This window comes from Giraffa tippelskirchi, chromosome 3, assembly GCF_054371585.1.
Source record: "Giraffa tippelskirchi isolate mGirTip1 chromosome 3, T2T-mGirTip1v1.2.pri, whole genome shotgun sequence".
NCBI lineage: Eukaryota > Metazoa > Chordata > Mammalia > Artiodactyla > Giraffidae > Giraffa > Giraffa tippelskirchi.
The window spans coordinates 43,440,878-43,467,896 of NC_137277.1; the positions used below are offsets into that span (position 1 = coordinate 43,440,878).

At 42.2% G+C, this 27,019-nt stretch overlaps 1 protein-coding gene across 1 annotated transcript in view; it reads left to right on the plus strand.

Annotated features, from left to right (window-relative positions):
- Positions 1-6,101: 6,101 nt before the first annotated feature.
- Positions 6,102-27,019, plus strand: part of NOS2 (nitric oxide synthase 2) — an 81,302-nt gene continuing 60,384 nt past the window's right edge. Inside the window, exon 1 of the mRNA XM_081584864.1 lies at positions 6,102-6,204. The gene's annotated coding sequence lies outside the window, so the exon portion shown is untranslated. The remainder of the gene's footprint in view (positions 6,205-27,019) is intronic.

Genomic DNA, 27,019 nt, shown 5'->3' on the forward strand with positions numbered 1-27,019 from the left:
TGTCCCCGTGGATAGCTTTTGGCATCTAGAATACCCAGGTAACCAGAGCAGCCAGATCTTACCTCCAGTCAGGGGCTCTGGCTATCCTGGGACTCCTGGGAATTTTCTCTTTGTCTTCTGACTGATAAAACAACTTGAGGATCCCTCATTCAGCTCATATGGACGAACCCAAGGTGAGAAGGAAAGAAAAAGGAAGAATTCATCTTCCTTGTGTTGGGAATGGAAATAATGTACAGATGTCAAATAGCACGTTGAGATGCAGTATTAAAAAGAAAAATGGCACAAGTTCTTAAAAGCTAAATGATTGTTTCTGACTTAAAAAGTGAATAGGGACTTCCCTGGCAGACTTCATGCTTCCATTGCAGGAGGCACATATTCCATCCCTAGTTGGGGAGTTAAGATCCCTCACAGCGCCAAAAAAAAAAAAAAAAGTAGCAAAAAATCTTGCCAAGGAATGCTGTCTGACTTAATCAGATAGAAGGTTAAAAAATCTAGTCTTCCTTCCTAAAACAAATTCTGATAAAAATCCTTAAGTGAATGAACTCTAGCATTAGAGAGCCCTGGGCTCACTTCCTGAGCTGGACACATGTTAGTTGTAAAGATTTTAGAGAAGTTACTGCACTTTTCTGAGCCTGTTTCCTCATCTGTAGAGTGGGGTAGGCAGGGGGCAGTAATCCTTTCTCCATAAGGTTGCTACAGAAATGATCACGTTATAGTACAAATGGAGATGGGGGAGGGGGGTTGAAGACCCCTACTCCTCCCATTCTTTCCTGTTGCTCCTTTTGCTATTGGTTTGCCTGGCCCAAGCCTTAGGCCTGCAGGATGGGGCTCTCCTTCATTGGCGCCTGGAACACCTGGAGCCTCCTCCCAGGGAAGTTGTCGATCTCCCTTTCATCCTCCTTATCAAGCCCGAGTGATGACACCCGAGCTGCCCAAAACACATGCCAGTGCTATTCACTACCCTTTCCCCTGGAATTTAATCAGCACTCACAGACCAGCTCTTCGGGTTGTCGCATTTCTGGAGGCTTTGGTATTATTCACTTTGCTTTTCTCAATATTGTAAATAACTTTTAGATGCTGGTTTGTATGTAGGAAGGTATTAACTGTCAGACTTTTTAAAAAAGAGTTCCCTGTGGAGAAGTGATTGCATCTTTTGGGGCCAGTTGCTACCTCAGAGACCAATGGCTCAGCTTTTCAGCAAGGAGCCTAATTAAACAAGCTTGGCAAAGTCCTCCAACTGACATGTCTCTGTGGGGCCTCATGAAAGCACGGTTTCAGGATGAAAAAGGGAGGCCTTTCCTGGAAATTATGCCAGTTGACCCGAATAAATATTTTCTTCCCACATGCCTTTCTGAAGGCCCAGAGAGCACCTCTGTTGGTGATTCCCTGTGGGGACTCTGCCAGGAATTAGGAAAGGGGCAGAGGCTAGGAATCTCTAAAACCTTTTCCTCTAAAGAGCAGAGAGGAGTATTGACTGGAAGCCCTTTATTTAATAAATCAGTTTTCTAGTTCATTAGTTCCTGTAGCCAATGACTACTTGCCACATGAATTTATTTAGTTTTAGAATTGGTAAGATGTTTGCATAGTTCAAAATTCAGAAAGTACACTGTAAAAGTCTCCCTTCAACCCACTCCCCAGGCTTCCCTGGTGGCTCAGAGGTAAAAGAATCCACTTGCAATGCAGGAGACGCAGGTTCGATCCCTGGGTTGGGGAAGATCCCCCAGAGAAGGAAATGGCAACCTACTCCAGTATTCTTGCCTGGGAAATCCCATGGACAGAGGAGCCTGGCGGGTTGAAAAAGAGTTAGACATGACTTAGCGACTAAATGACAACGACAATCCACCCCGCAGCCATCCAGTTTCCCTTTCCAGAGGCAGCAACGTTACTAGTTTCTTGGGTCTCCTTTTCAAGTCCTGCTAAGTACAGAAAAGCTGTACATAGTTTTCCTTTTGCCTGTTTACTTTGTTGTTGTTGTTGATTCGGGTTTTTCTAACCCACACAAATGGCAGTCATTTACAAACTGCTCTGACCTTGATTTTCTTTAAAATTTAATAATTTATCTTGGGATTCTTTTTTTAAAAAATGCACAAGAGGCTTCATTTGTCCTTTTTTATGGTTCATTTTTAGTCCACTGCATGGAGGCATCACAACTTTTTCAGTCATCTCCTATTGAGAGACACATTCTGCTGCTATTAGAAGCAACACTGCAGTGAATAACGCTGAGCAAATGTCATTTCATACATGGCAAGTATATCTGTAGAGTAAGTTCCTAAAACGGACTTGCTGGGTGAAAAGGTACATATCAATATATTTGTAAGTTTGAATGAGGTGGTGAAGTTGCCATGCATAGAAGTTGAATCAATTTTCACTTCCACCAGTAGCTGTTTTCAAGGGACTTCCCTGGTAGTCTAGTGGCTAAGACTCTGTGTTGCCAATGCAGGTGGCCTGGATTCATCCCTGGTCAGGGAACTAGATCCCACATGCCACAACTAAAGATCCTGCATGCCACAGCTAAGACTCAGCGTAGCAAAATGAATAAATAAAAATAAATATTAAAAAATTCTACTCTCTTAAAAAAATAAAATACTCTGCTAGATATAAATTAAAAATAAATTTTATGAATAAATAGATTTATATTTTTAAGATTAGAATTTATAAAATGTTGAAATGCACTTGATTTAGTCTACTGTCTTATTTATGACATTACAAGAATCTTGGGATAAGTTAAGAATGAATAGAAAAAAGAATTTGATAGTGAGTTTAATCCTGAGACTACAGGCAAAAAATAAAACCATGATCCTCTTTCTAAAAACTTCCTATCCTTTGTAATTGAGGTCAACTACCTCACTTCAGAATACTATAATTCACTTCATTCTTCTTTTCAGCAATACATAGAAATATTGGAACAAATAAAATTTCCTGAAAATCTAACCATGTAAACTTATGCCAAAGATTGTTTATTTAATTCTTATAAAACTCTCCTATTAATATATAACATAAACATACATTTATGTATTATATATAATAATTTTTTCTGAAGAGATTTTCAAGGAAGGAGTTTATCTCTACCTTCTAATCTATTTCATATTACTGTCAACATTCTGTTTATTTGAAAACAATAATTTTTGTCATCCTGCTTTCACAAGTGCCAGTCTAAATAGATGTAAAGTCAAAATAATTGTTTCTACTGAAAGAATCCAACATGTAAATTTTTCCCGAGAATCAGGCAGGGTTCATAAAGTCACGTTCAGTGTGATTACTTCCTCAGGAGGCATATTGTAAAGCATTCTGAAGGTACTTGCAAGCAAGTAAATAAAACACCGTGCCACCTGCCATGTCAAAATTGGGCCCACCGATAGTAGATGTCACAGCAGTGTGCTGGGGCCAGCTACACTGCCCACTGCTGATGGCTGAATATTCAGCAACTTTGTTAGCAGGATGTTCAACCATTGGTAGCTTGAAATCATTCGTAGTGAGAGTATTTCACCGTGAAAATCAGGACACCCCCAAGAGCCAGTTTACCAGCACGTGCTGTCTAGGACTTTGAAAATCTGTACCCACCCCCACCCCCAGTGCTTTGCCTGGATACACACCCAGCTATGATGTTGTGGCCATGACACGGAGCCTACCACAGGGCCACAGGACAGAGGTCCAAACGTCCCTCTTCTTCTTATAGCCATGTTGTGCTGACTCCCCCAGTCCTAGAATGACACCCTGATTTCCTTGATAACATGCATACCTATTGAAGTTTAACATGTAATTATGTTAACATATTTTTCCTCACCATGAGTGAACAGAAGATATATAGAGTACTTACCATCAGGCATAGTTTTGAGTAGGAAAAAGAAACATGAACAGAGAAACTGCCGTGTAAGAAAGTCTTTAAAACCCATCAGTAAGGCTCACAAAGGCAGAGAGTCCCATATTTTCAATTGTAAAATGACAAAATCTATGTTCCATTGGGAATTATTGTTGGGAATAAGAGCACTCTTTTGCCTGAGATCCTTATTTGAACGGCGTCTTCAGTGAATAAGTTTGTGATCTTGCCAAGTTACTCAGCTACTCAAGTTTCCTCCATGGCTTTGTTGCAGACTGGGTCCATAATGAAACAGAGCTGTGGTTCTCAAACCGGAGAGCATGTGCAATCACAGATTACTGGGCCCCATCCCCAGAGGTTCTGAGGCAGTAGGTGTGGGTGGGGCCCGAGAATTGGCATCCTAAAAGTTCCCAAGTGATGCTGCGTGTTACAATAGCACTCTGAGAACTGGTGAAACAAAGCAGAGAAATAATAACAGGTACATAATTCTGTCTCCCCTGTTCCCTTGACTGTTAGGTTGAGGAAAGGAGGAATAGCATTTATTGCATATCTACAATCATGCAAGTTGTCTCATGTAATACAACATCCTCAAAGTAATTATCATTACCTCATTTTATGAATAAGGAAATTGAAGCTCAAAAAAGTTAAATGACTTGCCCAGAGCTTTATAATGAGCACCTGGTGGCCCTGCGATTCAAATATAAGTTTGTCCAACTCCAAAACCTATATTCAGTTTGTTGCATATTGCTGCCTACTCTGGGTGTTTGACCATGACAATTGCATTAGCTTAGGGGTTTAATTTTATTCTACTCCCTCCTACATGACAGTTTGTCTACTATGACGTCTTATTGTGTTTTTTCTAGGTATTCTGGTATACAGCCAAAGTTCAGTCCACTGGTCCAGAACAAGTTATTTGGTTCTTTCAGCCTCTTTCTCCCTCATCTGTAAAATGGGGAATCCTATTACCCACCTTAGAGCATCGTTCAATTCAGTCACTCAGTTGTGTCCGACTCTTTGCAACCCCATGGACTGTAGCATGCCAGGCCTCACTGTCTATCACAGAGCATCGTGGTGGGATTGAAAGTCTGCAGAAACCACCTGGCAAACATTAGGTGCACAACACTTAAAGGAACTCATTCTGACCACCTTTTTGAATTGTCTTCTCAGTATGTCTCCTCTTGACACCTATATATTGAAGTTCAGTTCAGTTCAGTGTCCGACTCTTTGCAACCCCATCGACTGCAGCACCCCAGGCTTCCCTGTCTATCACCAACTCCTGGAGCTTGCTCAAATTCATGTCCATCGAGTCGGTGATGCCATCCAACTATCTCATCCTCTATTGTCCCCTTCTCATCCTACCTTCAAGCTTTCCCAGCATCAGGGTCTTTTTCAAGGAGTCAGTTCTTCGCATCAGGTGGCCAAAGTACTGGAGTTTCAGTTTCAGCATTAGTCCTTCTAATGAATATTCAGAACTGATTTCCTTTAGGATTGACTTGTTAGATCTCCTTGCTGTCCAAGGGACTCTCAAGAGTCTTCTCCGACACCACAGTTCAAAAGCATCAATTCTTTTTTTTTTTTTTACATAAATAGGTATTTTTATTGAGACCATCAAAACCCTCAGTGCCTAAATGATTCTGCTGATTAAGTGGAAAAACATGAAGGCATGTCAACCTGTCAAGCGAAAGAAAATGCTATCTCTCCCTAATGTAAATGGATTACATAAAGTCCTGATCTCCCATTGCAGCAAGTTCTGGTGTTTCATGCTCTAAAGGCCATGTAGGTTTTACTCTCAAAAGCATCAATTCTTGAAGAGTATTGTGACTATATTGAAGAGTATTGTGAATATTAAATGAGATAACATGTAAGAGACATAGCAATAGGCCAATCAACAAGCAGCCCTTGTTAAGTATCTACTCTGTGCCAGGCATGGTATATGACTGTGAATCAGAATCCCTGCCCTAAAGGAACTTAATGATTATTCTCACCACTTCTTTTTGGAGGTGGAAGGGTTTAGATCTCAGATAGTTTTGTTGCAGGAAGGGGGACCCCTTCCGGGGCCCAAAACTGGGCTCTTGTCTAACACTCGGAAATGAATTGTCCGAGGAGACACATGTGCTGACAAAGCAAGAGATTTTATTGGGAAAGGGCAGCCAGGTGGAGAGCAGTAGTGTAAGGGAACCCAGGAGAACAGCTCTGTTGCGTGGTTCACAGTCTCGGGTTTTATGGTGATGGGATTAGTTTCCGGGTTGTCTTTGGCCAATCATTCGAATTCAGAGTCTTTCCTGGTGGTGCACGCGTCGCTCAGCCAAGATGGATGCTAGCAAGAGGGATTCTGGGAAGTGGACGGACACGCGGTGTCTCCTTTTGACCTTTCCCGAACTCTTCCGGTTGGTGGTGGCTTATTAGTTCCGTATTCCTTAACAGGATCTCCTGTTATAAAACAACTCATGCTAATAGTTACTATGGTGCCTGGCCAGGTTGGGCGGTTTCAATCAGTGTGCTTCCCCTAACAGTTTTATAATGCTACTGCTGCTGCCTTTTTCACTACTTTGCTTTGCTTCTGAGTTGGTTAGTTGGTTGGTTTTTCAGTATGTTACAGAAGCCAGTGGATTGGCTGGGAACTTGGAATCCTACTTTTGAACTCCCAGCAGCTCCCTGTCTGCTTTCACACAAATAGACTTGCTTGTATCAATAATGTGACTTTCCCTGGGCTCAGTGACTGTGGTGTTGCAGGTCTAGGTGTGACTTGCTGCTATGACTCCCAAGACAACTGCAGAATTTGGAGTTAAGAGATTATTTTTCTTCCAGCCTCTTCCACATCACAGAACCTGAATTTCCATGCTTGGTGCAGTGACTGAGAACTTCAGTAATTAGTGGTGCACTTGTCAAAATACCCTGGGCTTCCCTTGTGGCTTAGCTGGTAAAGAATCCACCTGCAATGTGAGAGACCTGAGTTCAATCCCTGGGTTGGGAAGATCCCCTGGAAGAGGGAAAGGCTACCCACTCCAGTATTCTGGCCTGGAGAATTCCATGGACTGTATAGTCCATGGGGTCACAAAGAGTCAGACACGACTGAGCAAATTTCACTCGCTTGTCAAGGTCCCCAGTGGCTTTCATGTTGCTAAATCTATCGCTCAGCTCTCAGTCCCTATCTCAGTGAACTCATCAGCAGCATTTGCAGAGTTATCCCTCTCCTCCCTTCTCCCTCAGGCACATTCTTCACTTGGCTTCAAGGACACCACCCGTTCCTGGTTTGTAATTTCCTTCTCACCTCTAGGGAGGTGTCCAAATCTGATCTCTTCCCATTCCTGACCTGCCTGCTATCAGCTCCTTCTCAGATAAAGTGCTTTCCCTCTTCCAGTTGCTCAGGGAAAACCCTTGCAGTCACCATTTACTCTGCTTTTCTCACACCACACTATCTAATCCATTAGGAAATCTTGTTAGCTCTACTTTAAAATATACCTATAACCTGACCGCTTCACATCACCTCTCCTGCCACCATCCTGGTCCAAGTGACCATCATTTCTTGCCTGGCTTATTTTAATAGCCTCTGAACTAGTCTCCCCACTTCGGTCCCTGTCCCCCTTAGTAAATTGTTCTTGTCCATGATGGCCAGGTTCATTCTTCTCTCTCTTTTTATTTGGCTGCGAGGGATCTTCACTGCAATGCACAAGGAGGGTGGTGCACAGGCTTCTCCAGTTGTGGCAGAAGGGCTCAGTAGTTGTGGCCCAGGGGCTTACTTAATTGCTCCACTTGAAGAGGAAAAGTTAAAATTTTACATAACCTCCTTCTCCTTCTGCCTCTGTAACTCAGCTTCCCCCTTGCAAAATCTAGATCACGTAGGTCACATAGTCTCAAAAAGTGGGGACTTGCAATACTGGAGTTTATCTCACTCACACTTGTCCTGCTCTTTGCAATCATCTAGCCCCTGCCAACCTGCTTAATCATGCCTGTCCAGGGCAGGCATCCTCCTCCCCATCTTGACCACTCTTCCCACGAGTGCGTGAAACCCCTTAGTTTAAACCAGCCTATTGACAGCTAGTGTTGCCCACTACAGTCTGTCTATAAAAACTCTATAATCCCTTTGTTCCAGGCTCAGAGCTTGGAGTGTTAACTCCTCTGGGCCCGCCGGCTTAATAAACCTGTGTTCTGCAACTCTCCGAGTGTGGTGCTTGGTTTCTCAAGTACTGGTTTCTGCAACACCCTTACTTCCTTAAAGAATTGACTCAAAGCTGTCAGGTCACATGGGGTGGGAGTGGGATTTTTTAATGCCTCAAGGAGAAGCATCTTGGCAAAACTTGTTTCTCCAGGGTGCTTATGGAAGAGACTGCTATGATATCTTGCTCTTTCTGATTTAATTGAACAGAAATTCACTCTATCTTGATTGATACACTTTTGTGTCCTGAATAAAAATTACAGGGATTTCCCTGATAATCCAGTGGTTTAGACTTCACCTTCCAATGCAGCAAGTGTGAGTTCCATCCCTGGTTGGATAGCTAAGATCCCACATGCCTCAGGATCAAAAAACCAATACAACAGAAGTAGTATTATAACAAATTCAATAAAGACTCTGAAAAAATGGTCCATGTCAAAAAAATCTTTAAAAAATTATATTGAGAGACAATGCTTTTGTCTTCAGTAGCCAAGGATGCTATAGTGCCTATGGGCTGAGAACAGCAAGTCTTCTTTCAATTTGGGTACAGACAGCCAAAAACTTGAGCTAAGTCAAGGACGTTCTTTGGATATTAGTACTTTTGTTATCTCTCAGACATACACTTAACTTCTAGTAACTTGGCCTTTTATGTTAAAAGCAGAGCATCTAAATTTAGGAATGAGATGGATAGATAAAATTCCAGTTAACTGAGGGCTGTAATTAATGAATTGTGGTTGATTGATTTTGTAAATAATGGAACCCTAAGGCAAATTTGAGTCCTGCGTTTACTCAACCTGTAAACCAGAAACAGTCACACCTCACATAACCAACCTTGAGCTCAGTCCAAAGGTAGCTGTTCTTGTAATATACTAGTTGACAATTGTTCTAACAAGTGGACCACTTCTGTTATCCAAGGCTTAGGAATCTTTTGTTCTATTGAGAATGTTGCAGGGCGGCTCCTTGTTGTACCAAGGTTTAGCTCAAAGATAAGAACATGGATGTGTGTAGTTGTGCAAAGCATTTGGCGAGAGGAGAAAAAGCTGTTTTTCTTCACTGCACCTGTCTCCCTGGACTGTGATGCAAAACACAATCCTTTCAAACAAAGGACTGTAGGAAGTGACAGTCCTTCAGCCTTACCAGTGAATTCAAATTGGCTCCAAGAAAACAGATTCAAAATCAGTAACCCAAACCCCACCCAGAGCCAATTCTTTGTGAACAATGGCCGTAACCAATGCCTCACTGAACATTAGGTGATCAACTATTTTAAGGAGCCTGGGCACTTAACCCCAAAGTCAGGTTTAATTGTGTGTGGGTGCTCAGTCGTGTCCCACTCATTGTGATGCTATGGACTATAGCCCCCAGGCTCCTTTGTCCACAGGATTTTTCAGGCAAGAATACTGGAGCGTGTTACCATTTCCTCCCCCAGGGGATCTTCCCAACTCAGGTTTAATTAGTTAATTAATTTTATTCTGCCTCTTTATTAAAAAAAAAGGACAGAAAGAGTTTTATAATTTTAAATACAGTGAAAATGGAAAGTTTAAAAAGGGACTGGAAGCTGGTTATGGAAAAATAGGAAGTATTTTCAGAAATGTGGATAAAATAGTTTGAGCATGAAATTTTACCCTGAGCTTCATAACACCCAAGGCAAAAGTAGAAATGGTGGGCCATGTGAGTTGCATCATCATTATCTGAAGAAGATGGAGAAAGGAGGAGAGGAGATGGAGAAGCAAATCAGCTGAGCTGCATCTAGTTTTGTTTGAAGAATGCCAGCATTCACCTGGTATTATATTATTGGAAAATTAAATTTTGTAGGTCCTCATGTAAGGGACTTGAGATAACTTGCTCAGAGACGTCTTCAGCTGTAGTTTTGCAGCAAAAGTGCCCCCATCTTACCATGAAATCATGAAATTATAAATCAATGATGGTTCTTCCAAGGAAAGCCGTCAACTCATAATTATGTTCTGAATATATGCCTAATTCCATGTCACATTTATTTTTAACTCTGGTTCAGGGATGTGAAGTGGTTGCTCATCATGAATTGACTTCCAGAAAGATGGATGCTAGAGACACAGCTGGTACAGGTACTACAAACAAATCAGCTTGAGCAAACCACGAGAAAATCCCCGTGTCTTCTTTTTCCACTGGTTGCTCAATACTGTATTTACCCCTGTGTGATGCTATCAAGAGAGAAAATGAAACAACCAGGACAGCCTTTGGCCAAAGGAGACGTGAAGAATAGCACTGACTTCATGGGCTGAGCAGGAGCCTCAACCATAGGAATTTCCCAGTGGGCACATTCTGGCTCTTCCACCTGGAGTATGGACTTCCTGGAATGGTAGAAGAAAGCCCAGCCTGCTATCTGTAGTAAGAGTGGTCCCTGCCCAAGGACAAATATCCTCACCATTGGTTTTACCAAACTGGCCCAGTTCCAATGTTTGACTGTATATATACAATGGCAGCTTTTCTGATAACACAGTTGCAGGAGATTCAATTAACTTGTTTCCTTGCCTTCTGTCATCTGGTTCTTTGGAGCCATCTGCAAACGTCCACGTTGCAGGTGCATTTGGCACCAGGGAGACCCTTATCATTCCTGTGAGCCATTCTGGAGGGAAGCTCACAGCTTCTCTGGATTGAGAGAAGTTGCCTCACAAAGAAGTAGGTACAGAATTGAATGTGGCCGTTCCATCTCCTGGTTACAAGCCTCTAAATGAGACAGTTTCCACCTGGGGACAGCCTAGGGATGGATTCTTTTTGGCTGTGAGGCCTTTGGAAGACATAAGATGCCAAGTGAATGGCAGAGGTGATGAGTAACAGTCTTCTCTCTGGAACACTGAGCTGTTTTATGGACAACAGAGGGCATGAGTCGGCATTGGGAAGCAAGCGGCTATCCCCTTATGGGAGGGACATTAAGCCAAAGTCAAATCAAAGGACAGGAAGAGAGCACCCCAACTTCCCCACTTTACTACACTTGTGCATTCTGAGGCACCCAGTTTCGTTCTGAGCATGGCAACTGTGGGTTTTTCCCAGTCTGAGTGAGACAAGTGATTCAGCTCTTTGGCTAATATCCCTTCTCGGCTCTTGGCTCTGTCTTGACTTTGCTGTAGGAAAAAAGTACTTCTCAGAAATGGGCATCACTTAACTGAGCCACTTGCAAGGGAGACTGACATCCATGCAGAAATTCTCCTGGTTCCCCAAGAGGAATAGAAAGTAACAGTAGTAAAAAATAATAATAGCCATTGCTTCTATTTGTTGCTTTTTAGTTGCTATGTCATGTCCAACTCTTTTGAGACCCCATGGACTATAGCCTGACAGGCTCCTCTGTCCATGGGATTTCCCAGGCAAGAATACTGGAGTGGGTTGCCATTTCCTCCTCCAGGGAATCTTCCCCAACCAGGAATCTAACTGGGGTATCCTGCATTGCAGGCAGCTTCTTTACCACTGAACCACTGCACTTATACACACACACACACACACACACACACACACACACACATATAAGTGCAGCTTCTATTTTAAGCACTTCCCTTACATTTACTCATTTGATGCTCTTAACAGCCCTATGAGGTTGGTGGTGTTATTCTCATTTACAGGTGATGAACTTTGGGAACAGAGAGGGTTAGTAAATTGTTCATGGTCACACAGAGGTGAGATAATGTCTGCTGAACACAGTATACTAAGAAAGTGTCATCAGGTAATGGACTGGGTTGTCTGTAGGCCTGATGCTCTTGAATCTTCTTTGAATCCAAGAGCCCTTTGAGAATAGGTTGAAAGTATATACTGTCTTCCCAGAAAAATGTACCTATGCATTATCATAGAAAAAAAACCCAATATAGCTGCTTTACTTGAGGAATTGCACCTCACTGACTGTTTAACAAGGAATAATATCATTTTTCTGATATTGATAAATAGTATCATTTATCTGAGAGTGATGCTCTCAGCCCTCTTTTCTGCAGGCAAGCTTCTGTTGATCAGCAACCAACAGGACTTCTCAGTCTATCCCCATAACGCTAGTCATTTGCATTTATTAAAGTCTTTTGTACACTCCACACATGTATACAATTTTATTTGTCAGTTACACCTCCATAAAGCTGGGGCAGTGGGAAGGGAACAGTCTCGTTTAAGTTATTAAACCTTAATATTAACAGTGTTATGTACTTTCTCTCCGTTTAAAAACTTCAATCCTGGATCAATTCCAAACATCCCTCCTCTCCCAGGCCTCCTCTCCCAGGAGGCTCCTTTCCTTCTGAGTTGTGTGTGTGTGTGTGCTGGGTGAGGTATGTCTGCTGTCACTCAACCCCTCTGTCCTCTGTGGTTACTCCCTCACTGATCTTTGCTTCAGGTCAGAGCCCACAGGCAAGAGACTCAGTGTCAACATCAGTGTCAAGTGGCATGTTGAGGGGCGTGTGTGTTGGGGGCACTGTCCATACAGAATTTAAAAGCAATCATAAAATGAATGAAAGTCAGTCTATGTTTGCCCTCATTATGCCCAGAAAATACTAAACAGTGTCAGTGATAAAATACTCCTTCCCACTTACGTAGACCATACCCCCTTGGTATACTATGATGTCAAGCAACTTTGCCAGGTCATGGGAGTCCCTTGAGACCGGATATCCTCAGGCTGACTGCCAGCAGGAAGCCCCTGCCACTCCTTCCTCTATGCCCAGTGGAGCTTGCTTCCTCATTTCTAGCAAACCAGCTCATCTTGCTCTCCAGCACCCCAGCTCTGGCACCTGCAGGTCCTGGTTGCTGGCAGGGTTGGGGAGAGAGTTCTTGCCCTCTCTTGTCTCTGCCACTCCAGTAGTGTCAGGGCGGCTCAGTGGACATCAAATAGGCAATGAAGTGTCCATCTCCCCATCATGCAGACACTGCCAGGTTTTTATTGAGTCTCATCCCCGTTTGAACTAGTCGAAGGCCCACTCCTCCCTCTCCATCCCCAGAGGAGTAAGGATAAAAGAACTTCTTTTCACAAACACTTCCCTCCCTCAAGAAGCATCTCCCCACTCACCCTAAACCACCAGCTTTGTATAGACCCAGGTGGTGGAGAGAAAGGGGTCTGTCCCTGGCTCCTATGAGAGTTAATCCCTTGGCAGACCTGGTGGAAAGTTGGCTTACTTCAAGCTGGTAGCTCATGGACTTTGCTTTTTTGTTTTTTAGATTATTTATTTGGCTGTCCCAGGTCTTAGTTGCTGCACATGGGATCTTTAGTTGTGGCATGTGAACTCTGAGTTGCAGCATATGAGCTCCTAGTTGTGGCATGTGAGATCTAGTTCCCTGACCAGGGATTGAACCCAGGTCCCCAGCATTGGGAGCCTGAAGTCTTAGCCACTGGACCACCAGGGAAGTCCGTGGTGGCTCATGGACTTTGCTACATGGTAGATCCGGTTCCTTTGGTTCTCAGTTCCAATCATAAGTTTGGGAAATCAGAAACAATTTTTGTTAGCATCTCAGGCCCCTAGACTGTAGTTGTATAACATCTCTTGGGAGTCTCAGACCAGTGCCAAGATGAAACAGATGCTAGACTTACCTGGCAAGGATTTTAAAGCAATCATCATGCAAATGTCTCAACAAGCAATGACAAACATGTTTGAAACAAATAAAAAACTGAAAAATCTCAGCAAAGGAATAGAAGATATCAAAAAGAATCAAGCAGAAATTTTAGAACTGAAAAATGCAGTAATCAAACATTTAAAACTCAGTTGATGGGCTTAAGGGAAGAATGGAGAGAGGACAGAAGAAAGAATTAATGAACTTGATGATAAAAAATAAAAATTCTCAAATCTGAACAGTAAAAAGAAATAGATGGGAAAAAAACAGAGCTGTAGGGACCTATGAGACTATAACAAAAGAATGTTCGTGTCATTGGAGCCCTAGGAAAAGAGAGTGAAGCTTAAAATGTATTTCAAGCAAAGATGGATGAAAACTTCCCAAACTTGGCAACAGACACAGATTCAAGAAGCTGAAAAATCCCAGACAGGATAATCCTAAAAAAAAAAATTCATGCCAAGACATGTAATCAAGCTTCTAAAAATTAAAGAAAAAAATTTTTGAAAGTGGCAAGAGAAATGGTCCATTTGGCTTCTTCCATTTAAATGGCTTCTTCCATTTAACATAGTATCTGTGAGATTCTTTTATCTCACTTTGTAAACTCAATTTTGTTCTTTTTTTATGCTGAATAGTATTCCACTTTATGACTACCCCATAATTAATTAATAATTTTTCTGTTGGTGGGCATTCGACTTGTACCTAGTGTTTGACTATTGTGGATAAAGCGCCTATAAACATTTTTGTGTGTGTATTATTGTTTGCACATGAACTCTCTTCTTTGAGTTAATATATAGGAATAGAATTGCTGGGTCATAGTTTTAGCTTTTACATTCCCATCAGCGATGTATGGGAGTTTGTTGTTCCATGCTCTTGATAACACTTTTTTCTTAGTCTTTTGTTTTAGCTGTAGTGGTGGGTGTGACCCTCCTTTTATGTCTTCTCAACCATCACCACAGTCCATCTACTGAACTTTTCATTTTCCCAAACTGAAGTTCTGTTCCCATTAAACAATTAATTAAAACCCTCATCCCTCCCTCCCTTGAGACTCCGCTACCATCATTCCACTGTTTGATGGTGAATTTGACTACTTCTAGGTGCCTCATATGGGCTTCCCAGGTGGCATGATTGATAAAATAAAAAGTCAGCCTGCCAATGCAGGAGATGCAGTTTCTATCTTTAGGTCAGAAAGATCACCTTGAGTAGGAAATGGCAACCACTCCAATATTCTGGAAAATTCCATGGACAGAGGAGCCTGGTGGGCTACAGTCCATGGGGTCGCAAAGAGTTGGACATGACCGAGCGCACACACACATACAGGGGCCTCATATAAGTGAGTCATATGATATTTGTCCTTTTGGACAGGTTCATTTCACTTAGTGTCATGTCTTCAAGATTCATCCATGTCAGAATTCATTTTAGAGGTTGAATAATATTCCATTGAAAGTATATACTACATTTGTTTATCCATTCAGCTGTCAATGGATACTAGTGAATAATGATGCTATGAACATGAGGTACAATATCTGTTTAACACCTTGCTTTTAAAAAATATTTATTTATTTGGCTGTGCTAGGTCCCAGTTGCAGCATGAAGCTTCCTCTATCTTAGTTGCAGCATGTGCGATCTAGTTCCCTGACCAGGGATCAAATCCAGGCCTCCTGCATTGGGAGCACAGAGTCTTAGCCACTGGACCACCAGGGAAGTCCTGACACCCTGCTTTCAATTCTTTTAGGCATATATTCAGAAGTAGAACTGCTGTATCGTATGATAATTCTATGTTGAACTTTTTGAAGAGCTGCCATACTTTTTTCCACAGTGACTGCACCATTTTACATTCCCACCAGCCATATACAAGGGTTCTGATTTTTTCACATCTTTACCAAGCCTTGTTATTATCTGTTTATTTTATTCTATTTTCCTTTTCAATAATAGCCATCATTCTAATGTGTGTGAAGTGGTATTTCATTGTGGTTTTGATTTTCATTTCTCTGATAACTAGTGATACTGAGCATCTTTTCATGTATTTATTGGTACTGTAAATCATCTTTGGAGAAATATATATTCAAGTCCTTTGCCCATTTTTTAATTGGGCTGTGTATTCTGGTTGTTAAGTTATTGGAGGTTTATTAATCCTTATCATTAGCCAGAAAAGATTAGAGATGCAGGTAGAAACATATACACACAGTCAGATGGCCTCCAAACTGTGTTGGTTTGACTTAATAGTTTGACCTGCGACAGTGTGAAAGTGATAAACATTTAGTAGAAACTACAGCTTGAATTTTGATCTTTCCCAGGCTAGCGATATGAGGGAAAATACTCTCTCCTGATGCTGGTCACCAGCAGCGAGCCATGGGTCCCGGTCAGCCAGGCAGTCACGAAGGTAAACAACTGACATACTTACAATCATTCTGCACCCAGCCAACCATGCTGATTACTGTCAACACAGCCTTCAATCAGTTATAAGAGATCTTCAACATATTATTATAAAATAGGCTTAGTGTTAAATGATTTTGCTTGACTGTAGGCTAATGTAAGTGTCTTGGGCCCATTTAAGGAGGGCTAAGCTATGATGTTCAGTAGTTTGGGTGTATTAAGTGCATTTTCAACTTGTGATATTTTCAACTTCCAGTGGGTTTATCAGGATATAACCCCTTATAAGTTGAGGATATAGATATCCCATAAGGATCAGAAATAGGATTTGCTACAATTATTTTCTCCCATTTGGTGGATTTCCTTTCACTCTGTTGATAGTGTCCTTTGACGCACAAAAGTTTTTTTAAAATTTTTATTGGAGTATAATTGTTTTACAATGTTGTGTTAGTTTCTACGGTACAGCAAGGTGAATCAGCTACATGTATACATAGTGAAAGAGAAAGTGTTAGTCACTCAGTTGTATCTGACTCTGCGACTCCATGGACTGTACCTGCCAGGCTCCTCTGTCCTGAGCAGGTAGCCATTTCCTTCTCCAGGGGATCTTACCAACCCAGGGATCCAACCCAGATCTCCTGCATTGCAGGCAGATTCTTTACTATCTGACCCACCAGGGAAGCTCATATATATATATATATATATATGTATGTATGTATATATATATATGTATGTATGTATATATATGTATATGTGTATATATGTATGTGTATATGTGTGTATATATATATATGTATGTATGTATGTGTATATATATACATATAGCCCCTCTTTTTTGGGTTTCCTTTCCATTTAAATTTTGATGAATTCCAGTGTATTTACTTTTTCTTTTATTGCTTGTTCTTTTGCTATCATATCCAAGAAATTATTGCCAATTGCAATGCCACGATGTTTTCTCTCTGTTTTCGCCTAAGAATTTTGTAGATTTAGCTCTTACATTTAAGTCTTTGATCTATTTTGAGTTACTTTTAAAAATGAAGAGTAAGAGGAGGACCCAACTTCATCCTTTGCATGGGGATATTCATCAAACCAACACCATGTGATGAAGACTGTCCTTTAACCATTGAATGGTCTTGGCATCCTTGTAGAAAATTATTTGACCATATATGCCTCCATGGCCTGCCTTGAACCTTTATATGCCCCCGGTCCATCTGTCACATGATAAACCTTAAAATATTGCAGACAGCTATTGTGCCCCTGACTTATATGCATTCTTTGATACAATTCTCCCATTTCACCTACAGTGCCTAAGAGGTACTTTTGAGGTTGAATAGGTGAATTCATTAATGAGTAAATATGACATGGTATAAACTTTCCTAATGTCCTTTATCTCCCTACTTTGGGCATGCCCCAGTGTCCCAATGTCCTTAAAAATGTGGTTTTTCTGGACACAGGGTTTCATATGAGGATGAGCCATCTGTATGTCAAAGGTTGTCACCTCCTATTTTCAGAACACTCTGCTTCTCTTCACGGAGCTGAGAGTTGTTAGTATTTTTGGCAGATGTGTCTGTTCACTGTTGACTCATGCTGGGCTTATGATCTGTAAAAACACCCAACGATATATTAAAAGAACGTTTATTGCTGTTTCCCCCACTTGGTTATAAAAGAGAAGGACTTTGGAAAAACACAGAAAGGTAAAAAAAAAAAAAAAATATCGATCATTAACATGTTTAGCGTTCATTCTACCTTCTTATCCATTTCTGTGTTTAAACATTTTTTAAGACAAAATTCATATTATATATTTCATGTCATTATGTATTCTTCACAATCTTACTTCATAATGAGGCTAGGTAACATCATTTTATTGTTTAGTTGCTAAGTCGTGTCCAACTCTTTTGCGAGCCCATTGACTGTAGCTCACCAGGCTCCTCTGTCCATGGGATTTCCCAGGCAAGAATACTGGAGTGGGTTGCCCTTTCCTTCTCCAGGGGATCTTCCCGACCCAGGGATTGAACCCGTGTCTCCTGCATCGCAGACAGTTTCTTTACTGCTGAGCTGCCAGGGAAGCCCAAGTAACATCATAATGACTATATAATAATTCCTTCATTTAGTCTGTGTTTTACCTTAATACTCTTTTGTATGATTTATGAACCATTTTGCTACTGTTGGACATGTCCGTTGTTTTCCCTATCTGCTATAAATAATGCTACAATGAGCATCTTGGTACAAAACTCTTTTTTAATCCTCTGAATATAAGTTGGACTTCACAATTTATCAATCATTGAGCAGTATACATATAACCAATGCACACTTGATAAAAAATTTCAAGTTCTGCTTAAATAGAAAATTCAAGATTCTGTGTGTTTTACACAAAACTATATAGTGTTTCCATCATTAGGAGCTGTTATTTTCTGCTGGCCCACATGCCCCCAGGGTATTTATCTATGAAGCCCTCGAGAGAGGTTTTATGAAACACCCTTTCTGAGAACCAGTCATAGTATGGCTGTGACAGTGCTTCTCAAACATTTTTTTTGCCCATGCCCTGTGCAATGATTATTTATTCTACTTTTAAAATAGATCTATCAGCCAAGGGAATTTGATAGAAAATCCCTCTGGAAATTCTGAGAGCTGTCTAGGGTGCCTGCCTACACAACTTGAGAATCACTAGTCCCCTGATGGGATAATATTTTTTGAAAAAATAAAAAGGATTATCTTCCAATGACTTGTTCTTAGTGAATTTGCATTGGTCCCTAGAGATCAAGGCACTAACAGATCATCTATTCAATACTCAGTTTAGAATTTTTCCAGGGTTGGGCATTAAGCTTCCTGATGGTGAGAATTATCATCTGCTCTAATTACATCATAAGCACTGGTAAAATCTTATCTGGACTTTTACTAACTTTGGTAAATTCCATTTTTTGTTTAAGCCAATTTAAGTTTTTCTGTCTGCAACTGAAAACATTCTAACTGAAGAAAGGAAACTAACCCTGAGATATTACTCACTGAAATTTAAACCGTAAAACAGCCAAATGAAGTAGATGTTATTCTGCCAACTTACAGATGAGGAAACCGAGGTTCTGAGATAGCAAATGACCTATCATTCCAGGGAACTCAAGATTTGCCTTCAGGGGGCTTCCTTGGTGGTCCAGTGGTAAGGAATCCACCTTCCATTGCAGGGAACATGGGTTCAATCCCTGGTTGGGGAACTAAGATCCCACATGCTGAGGGGCAACTAAATCTGTGTGCCACAACTAGAGAAACCTGTGCGTTGCAGTGAAGAACCATGCATTGCAGTGAAGACCCAGCATGCTCCCCCCCAACAAAAGATCTTAATTCGGATCCCAGTCTGACCTCGGTGCTCATGTACTTTGCGTGGCTCATCATCTCTGTCTTAACCACCATGCCCAAATAGGTTCTACACTTCGTGATTGGAAGACATTCTCTTTGATGGAGACTGACATGAAAACAGATGTTAAATGGCCTTCTTCTAGGCGTGCTTGTCCTTTTCAAAATTTTTATTCATTTATGGCTGCTCTGGGTCTGTGTTGTGGCACGTGGGCTCTTTGTTGCTGCGAGGGCTTTCTCGAGTTGTGGCGAGCAGAGGCTACTCTCTTGTTGCAGCGTGCAGGCTTCTCTTTGCGATAGCCTCTCTGGTTGTGGAGCTGGGCTCTAAAGTGTGGGCTCAGTAGTTGTGGCTCACAGACTTAATTGGATCCTGACGAGGGGTCCCCTGTGTCCCCTGCACTGGCAGGCAGATTCCTAACCACTGGACCACCAGGGAAGTGCCATGCTTGTCCTTTAGTGTAGCAAAGCGTGTCCAGAGCTATTTTCCATAGAACCCTACTGTTTCTCTCTGTGTTAATACGTATGCCACGGAAAACAAAATTGTTTAATGGTCACATGACTTGGGAAATGGAGTCATGAGTGGATTAGCATTTTAAAGGCTCTGATGAATCCTACGGTAAATAACCTGGTTAATTTTTCACTTAATCAGTATTTCTCAAACTTATTGGTCACAAAATCTTGTGTTGGAGGAACATTCATTAAAATTTTGGTGATACATTAATTGTTCATTGGAACAGAGTTTGGAAAATGTTGTTGTAATGGACAAAACCCTATGCTTGGTATCAGAGACTCCTTTGTCTAACCCTTAACGAGGTTTATTTATCTGAACTTTGGTGTATCAGACAAAAATAGACCAATAATCACATCCTGTCTGACACAGTACTATGAGAATTCAAAGAAGATAGAAGAGCCATAATAGCTAACATCTGCTATGTGTTTGTTCTGTGCTTAAACACTAACACCTTAATTTATTTAATTCTCACTATTCCTGCATGGTAGATTTTGTCATTGTACATGGGGGAAATGATGTTCTGGAGGGTCGCACAGTCTCTAAGTGGAAAAGCCGGGATTTGACCCCAGATAACATGGGTCCAGACCCGTACCTGTGCCCTGTCCTGCTTCTCATCTCTTATGCTCTGACAATGACCAGGAGGCCCTTTGACAGCTCTTTGTGTATTTTCTAACCTCTGTCCCTTCTGCACTTCTTGCTTCTGCCTTGGAGTTCATTCTCCAAACTCCTACACTGTGCTGCAAGAGCTGCTGGAAATTCCACATTGGTACACCATGGTGTTTCCACCCAGGGTGTGGGCACGACCTCAAGACAACATGTTCTTACCTCAGGCTGTGGGGGAAGTGGTGGAGGATGGAGTGCCGGGCAAGGTGACAGACCTGGCGCACTGCCTGTGGGCACCACGGTCTGGCCAGCAGGAACCCTCTGGAGCCTGTGTGTGCTTCTCATTCTGGAACATCTCTGAGCTGGCTTTTCAAGAACAAATGCCCATCCAAGTCTCTGTTCCCTCCTCCCATCCCTTACTCTCATCCTTTCTTAATTTTTATTTTTTTAGTAGACAAAATTTATGCAGGGTAGAAAAGTCAAACAGCCTTAAAGAACGTAGGATAGAAATTAAGTCTTCCTCCCAACCCTGCCTTGTGGCTCAACTGGTAAAGAATCCGCCTGCAATGCAGGAGACCTGGGTTCGATTCCTGGGTTGGGAAGATCCCCTGGAGAAGGGAAAGGCTACCCACTCCTGTATTCTGGCCTAGAGAATTCCATGGACTGTATGGACTTGGACACGACTGAGCGACTTTCACTTTCACTTTCACCCAACTCTGATTCTCTCCCACACCCAGTTTCCCTTCCCAGAGGCAACCACAGTGCCCATTTCTTTACAAGATATATAATGTGTGAAAGCATTTGTGGAGGTATTGGTCCCCCACTGGTTTTTCACAAGATATATGATACTATCACTTCCTGCTTTGCTTGCTCTTTGTAACAGCTGCTGAAGACTCCATCAGTTTACTTAATGTAATCTATTTCCTGCAGACTTGTCTGGCCACATTGTCTGGCTTATTTGATCTTGCCCACTGTAGTCAGGTAGGAGTCCACACAGGTGTCTCTGTGCATACTTTTCCTATTCTCATTTTGTTCTTTTAAAAGTCAAATCTAGTAAAATTGTTTTGCTTTCCCATGATTCTCCACAGGCCCAAATACTGAGTGTCTGCTTTACTTTTTAACTGTCTGTTCCTTCCCTCAGTTCAGTTCAGTCACTCAGTTGTGTCCGACTCTTTGCAACCCCATGAACTGCAGCACTCCAGGCCTCCCTGTCCATCACCAACTCCCAGAGTCCACCCAAACCCATGTCCATCGAGTTGGTGATGCCATTCAACCATCTAATCCTCTGTCGTCCCCTTCTCCTCCTGTCCTCAATCTTTCCCAGCATCAGGGTCTTTTCAAATGAGTCAGCTCTTCGCATCAGGTGGCCAAAGTACTGGAGTTTCAGCTTCAGCATCAGTCCTTCCAATGAATATTCAGGACTGATTTCCCTTAGGATGGACTGGATCCATAAAGTTCCAGATCTGAACACAGGCAACATGAAATGCATATGGTGGAAAATACCATATTTTTGTAATACACTTTGACCTAGTAGGCTTGGGAAAGCTATACAATTCCAAACCATGTTCTCCAGGTGCAGACAGTATTAAATTTGTTAGTAAGACCACTTATAACTTATCTTCTTTCAACTTTCCTTAAATAAAAGGCACACCTCTCTTTCTTGCAGTTTCTTCATACTTTGCCTGAGAAGAAAATAACCCCATTAGTTGCTTTTTGTTCATTCAGAAGCACAAACCACCAGTTCAAAGGGTATGGATTCTCTGTAAAACTTCAGTTTACCAGAGAAAGAAAAATCAAAGAACACCACTAAAGAGCTTTCTTCAAAAATAAAAAATTCCTAAATAGGAAAAACAAAACAAAACAAAACACCTGCCTGAATATGGTGGAAGGGGCAACTCGAACCTGGACTTTATGAAGGGGAATGACTGACCCCAAGTGCTGAAAGGAGGATGATATGCATTTTCCTGGGTGGTTATCAAATCCGGATGTGACTGAATCTCTAAGGACAGGGTCTTTTCTCATCCTGAGCTCATCTTGGAGGTGGGCACGTCATAGTATAGTAATAAGAACTGGGACCTTTACAACACTTGGGTGGAGAGATGGAGAACCAGTATTCCCCTAGACACCAACTTCATAAAGATCCCCAACCCCATTTCCCTACTCATCCCCCTTTTCCCCTCAGTCTCACCCATTTCCTCTTCCACTGCCTCTTCCTCTTGGGTTCTTTCTTCCCTTTCTAGGGCAATTTGTCTCTTTCCCTTTGCACCCTTACACCTCCCGCCTCAGCCTGCACAGCAACGCTTCTCAGAGTGTGGTCTCCAGATCTTCTGGGTCAGATTCATCCGCCGGACTATTGACAATGGCACCCAGGACCTGAAAGAAGTAGACACTGGGGGAGGAGGGGCCAGAAGTAGGCGTCACTAGGAAACTCCCAGCTCATTTATAGTTGTCCTAACGTCTGAAGACTAGATGTGGAGAGTCACCTTTGACACCATCAGTTGGATCTAGCTATCTGGAGCCAGGTTGATGGGCTCAAGTGGTACTAAGCTTGGTGGCCTGTGGCTATAAATGCAATGATGTTGGCTTGCTCGAGTCAGCAAGGGGCCAGGGTGTGGCCACTCTAATACTGAGTTCAGTCTCTGGGATGAAAGAAGAAATCCCCCCTAATGTGCTTTGCATGTGGTAGACCTGAAGTGAAAGTCGCTCACTTGTGTCCGACTCTTTGTGACCCCATGGACAATATAGTCCATGGAATTCTCCAGGCCAGAATACTGGAGTGGGTAGCCTTTCCCTTCTCCAGGGGATTTTCCCAACCCAGGGATCAAACCCAGGTCTCCCGCATTGTGGGAAGATTCTTTACCAGCTGAGCCACAAGGGAAGCCCAAGAATACTGGACTGGGTAGCCATTCCCTTCTCCAGCAGATCTTCTGGACTCAGGAACCAAACAGGGGTCTCCTGAATTGCAGGCGAATTCTTTACCAACTGAGCTATCAGGTATGCCCTGCCTGAAGACTAGCACTTTTTCCCTTTTGAAACTGAAAGGAAGTTATATGCAGTAAAATGTACAAAATTACACTAAGCAGCTTGATGAGTTTTTGCATAACGACACACCAGTGGAATCTCCACCCTGACCTCATCAAGAGACAGAGCAAGGCTCCCTCTTGTTTCCTTCCTCGCATCCACCCAGAGGTGATCACTAGCTTGACCTCCATCACCAGAGGTTAATTTTGCCTGCTTCTGAACCTTATCTAAATAGAATCATATAGGGTGCACTTGTGTTTGGCTTCTTTCACTCAACATTTTGTCTGTGAGAATCACTCAGGCTTTTGCATGTAGTAGGGAGTCAGTCTTTGTGAAAAAGACCTGCTGTGTACCAGGGGTCAGCAAACTGTTTCTGTAATGGGTAAGATAATAAGCATTTTCAGCTACGCAGACTATATAAGTCTCTGCTACAGGTACTCAGCTCCACCATTTGGGTCAGTATGTTGTGGTATCTCCTTGTCGATTTTGTGTTTCCTTGGTGACTAATGGTGTTGAGCACCTTTTAAAATAATGTTTTTGGCCATGTGAATATTCTCTTTCGTGAAGTAAAAGTTTTTCTGCTGTTCCTAATAATTAAATCATTTGTCTTTTTCTTGTTGATTTTTAGAAGCTTGTTATATATCTGGGATATGCGTGCGTGTGTGCTAAGTTGCTTCAGTTGTGTCCTACTCTTTGTAATCTTATGAACTATGGCCCACCAGGCTCCTCTGTCCATGGGATGCTCCAGACAAGAATACTGGAGTGGGTTGCCATGCCCTCCTCTAGGGGATCTTCCTGACCCAGGGATCCAACCCTCATCTCTTATGTCTCCTGCATTGGCATGTGAATTATTTATCACTAGTGCCACCTGGGAAGCCCATATTTGGGATACAAAAATATATAAAATATGTTGTTACTTGTAAGTATGGCAAATATCTTTTAGTTTATGGCTAACTTTTTACCTTCTTAATCATATCTTTTTGATGAACAGAAGTTTTTAATTTCAATGAGGTCAAATTTATTAACTTTCCTTTTACAGTTAGAGCTTTTTGTATTCTGCTTAAGAAATCTTTGCCTACCCCTTGTTCAAGAAGATTTCATCCTATGTTTTCTTCTAGAAGCTTTATTGTTTCACCTTTTCATGTCTAGGACTGCAATTCATTTTTAATTAAATTTTGTGTTTAATGTGATGTAGGGCTCAAAATTCTTTATATTCATTCCCTATGGAAACCCAACTGTTCCAGTTCAAGTTAGTGAAAAGGCCTTACTTTCCACCCGGGGTAGGAGGGGTGCACTTAATGTTGAGATCTAGTCTTTAAAAGGGATCTGGACCCGTAGAGTGTACAGATCTGAGAGGGTCTCTGGACTAGTGAGAGGGTCTCTGAACTATGCTTCAGAAGAAAGAGATGAAGGGGCAGGGAGCCTAGATGCTCTGGGATGGAATAGTATGGAGCCATCAACTCTAAGATGGATGGGACATATAAGGGAAAAAGTTTGGTTCTTTCCATTTCTAAAATTCTGTCTCCACAATGCTTAGAAGGATGTTGCACCAGGCCAGATTTTTTAGGTGTTGCTGGCAAAATAAGATTTCTAAGAAATTACCCTTGGAGAAAAGAACCCGGCTTTGCATTTTAAAATGTTTTCATTACTCTTCACATTGCCCAGGCTAAATGTTTGCTTCCAGAGAAGAACAGGCTTTAAACAGTGAAAGACTAAACCAGTACTGGCAGCAGCAGTAACCAAGGAAAGTCCTGAGTATTTTGAGGACTGTTTATTTCTGTAAGTGAAAGAGAAAGAGTGTCTGGGCTCAGGTTCTGCACACATCAGACTGAGGACTAATGTTTTCCAGACAGATGACTACTGTCCAGAGTATTCCTGGCTTGCTCCCCAGGGCCCTCCCCCTGGCTACGTGAGCCCCAGCAGCCACCCCGCCATCTGCAAGGGACAAGAAAGCTGCTCTTGTAGACTTCGCTCTGACACTCCAAGGAAGGGGCCGATGGGCACCTGTCATTTCTCACCATTTCCGGAGCATATAGGGTTTAGACTTGGCTGGTGGGCACAGAGCCAGGGAGCAGACCTCGGAGTGAGGGCTATGACCCTTGAGTTGATGCTGGAAGAGTAGTTCTTCCCTGACTCATAGTTTATACCTGAGAGTCTGTGGGTGAAGGTGCAATAGGGGATAAGTCGCCTTTGGATCAGCGGGCTCCATCCAGGATTGTTCTTCTTTTTTATGTTTTAATTTAAATTTTTCTTCTTTATTGACAAGAGGGCTTGCCTGGCCCAATTTTTCTGTAGTTTGGAGAAAGGGCTTATATTTTTCACCTTCTGGTTGGGATAGACCGTGTACACTTTAAGATCCGTGCAGTGTTCATGAAACATTCCTATTGCTCTAAGTCAGAGCTATACGAAAGACATATGACTGGCAGGCAATCCTGGATTGGTTTCAGGGGAGACTGCAGGCTGGACCAGGAAGAACCAACATGGGATGGTCAAAGACTTACTGAGACACTGGGAAGAGTCAGAATTGTTCTGGAGATTCACTCTCCTTGGAAGGAGACAGTGATTGCAATTAACAAATAATTTATTCTCTGCCAGATGAATCAACGCATTCATCCAACAAATATTTATTGAGGCAGGCATGATGCTAGGCACTAGGTATATATATACATCAATGAACAGAAGAGACAAAAATTCTTTCTCTCACAGAGACTTCATTCTAATGGGGAGAAACAGACAATGAACAAACAAATTAGTAAATTATATAGGATGTGAAGTTAAGTTCTGGGGGAGATGGATAGAGCAGGGAGGGGAGGATCAGGAAGGTCAGGGTTGGGGAAGGGATGTACTTTTAAACAGGGGTGGCAAAGTTGGCCTCAATGAAAAGGGACATATGAACAAAGAATTGAAGATGGGGAGGAAGGGAGTCATGGGGTTATCTGGAGGAAAAGCTGTTCATGCAAGGCTTTGACTCACCCTCAGATGAGGTAAATTCTAAATGCAAAGCTCCCCCCGCCTCTTCCTTTCTCCTTCCCTCCCTTTCACATACACTAATTGAGTGCCTGCTGTATTCTAGATTCTCTCACCCCCTATAGCTCTCCTCTCACTGAGAAACAAAGGACAGATGTGCTCAGTTGCTAAGAGCTCTCTGGGCCTCTTCAAACAGAACTTGGACATCTTCAGAAATGCCCCCAGTATGGCAGGATGGGGCTTCCCTGGTAGCTCAGATGGTACATGAGTCTGAGTCTGCCTGCAATGCAGGATACCTGAGTTCAATTCCTGGGTTGGGAAGATACCCTGAAGAAGGGAATGGCAACCCACTCCAGTATTCTGGCCTGGAGAATTCCATGGACAGGCCATGGGGTCGCAAAGAGTCAGACACAACTGACTTTCACTCACTCACTCACTCATGGCAGGACAGATGGGAATTTAGTGATGGATTCTCTCTTTAATATTAGAACCTCATAGATGCCCCCAGAATGAAATTAAATTGGTATTATGTTCACTCCAGCAATTTTTATTTCATTCCAACTAACCCTTATCTTCTGAGGCCTTTGATGGGCATTTTAATTAAATCATGAAGAGCCCTTTGTCTTCTGAGAAGAAGAATGGAACCATCCCCCATCCCACCACCTCCCTCTTGCCCTGACCGCTGAGGAAT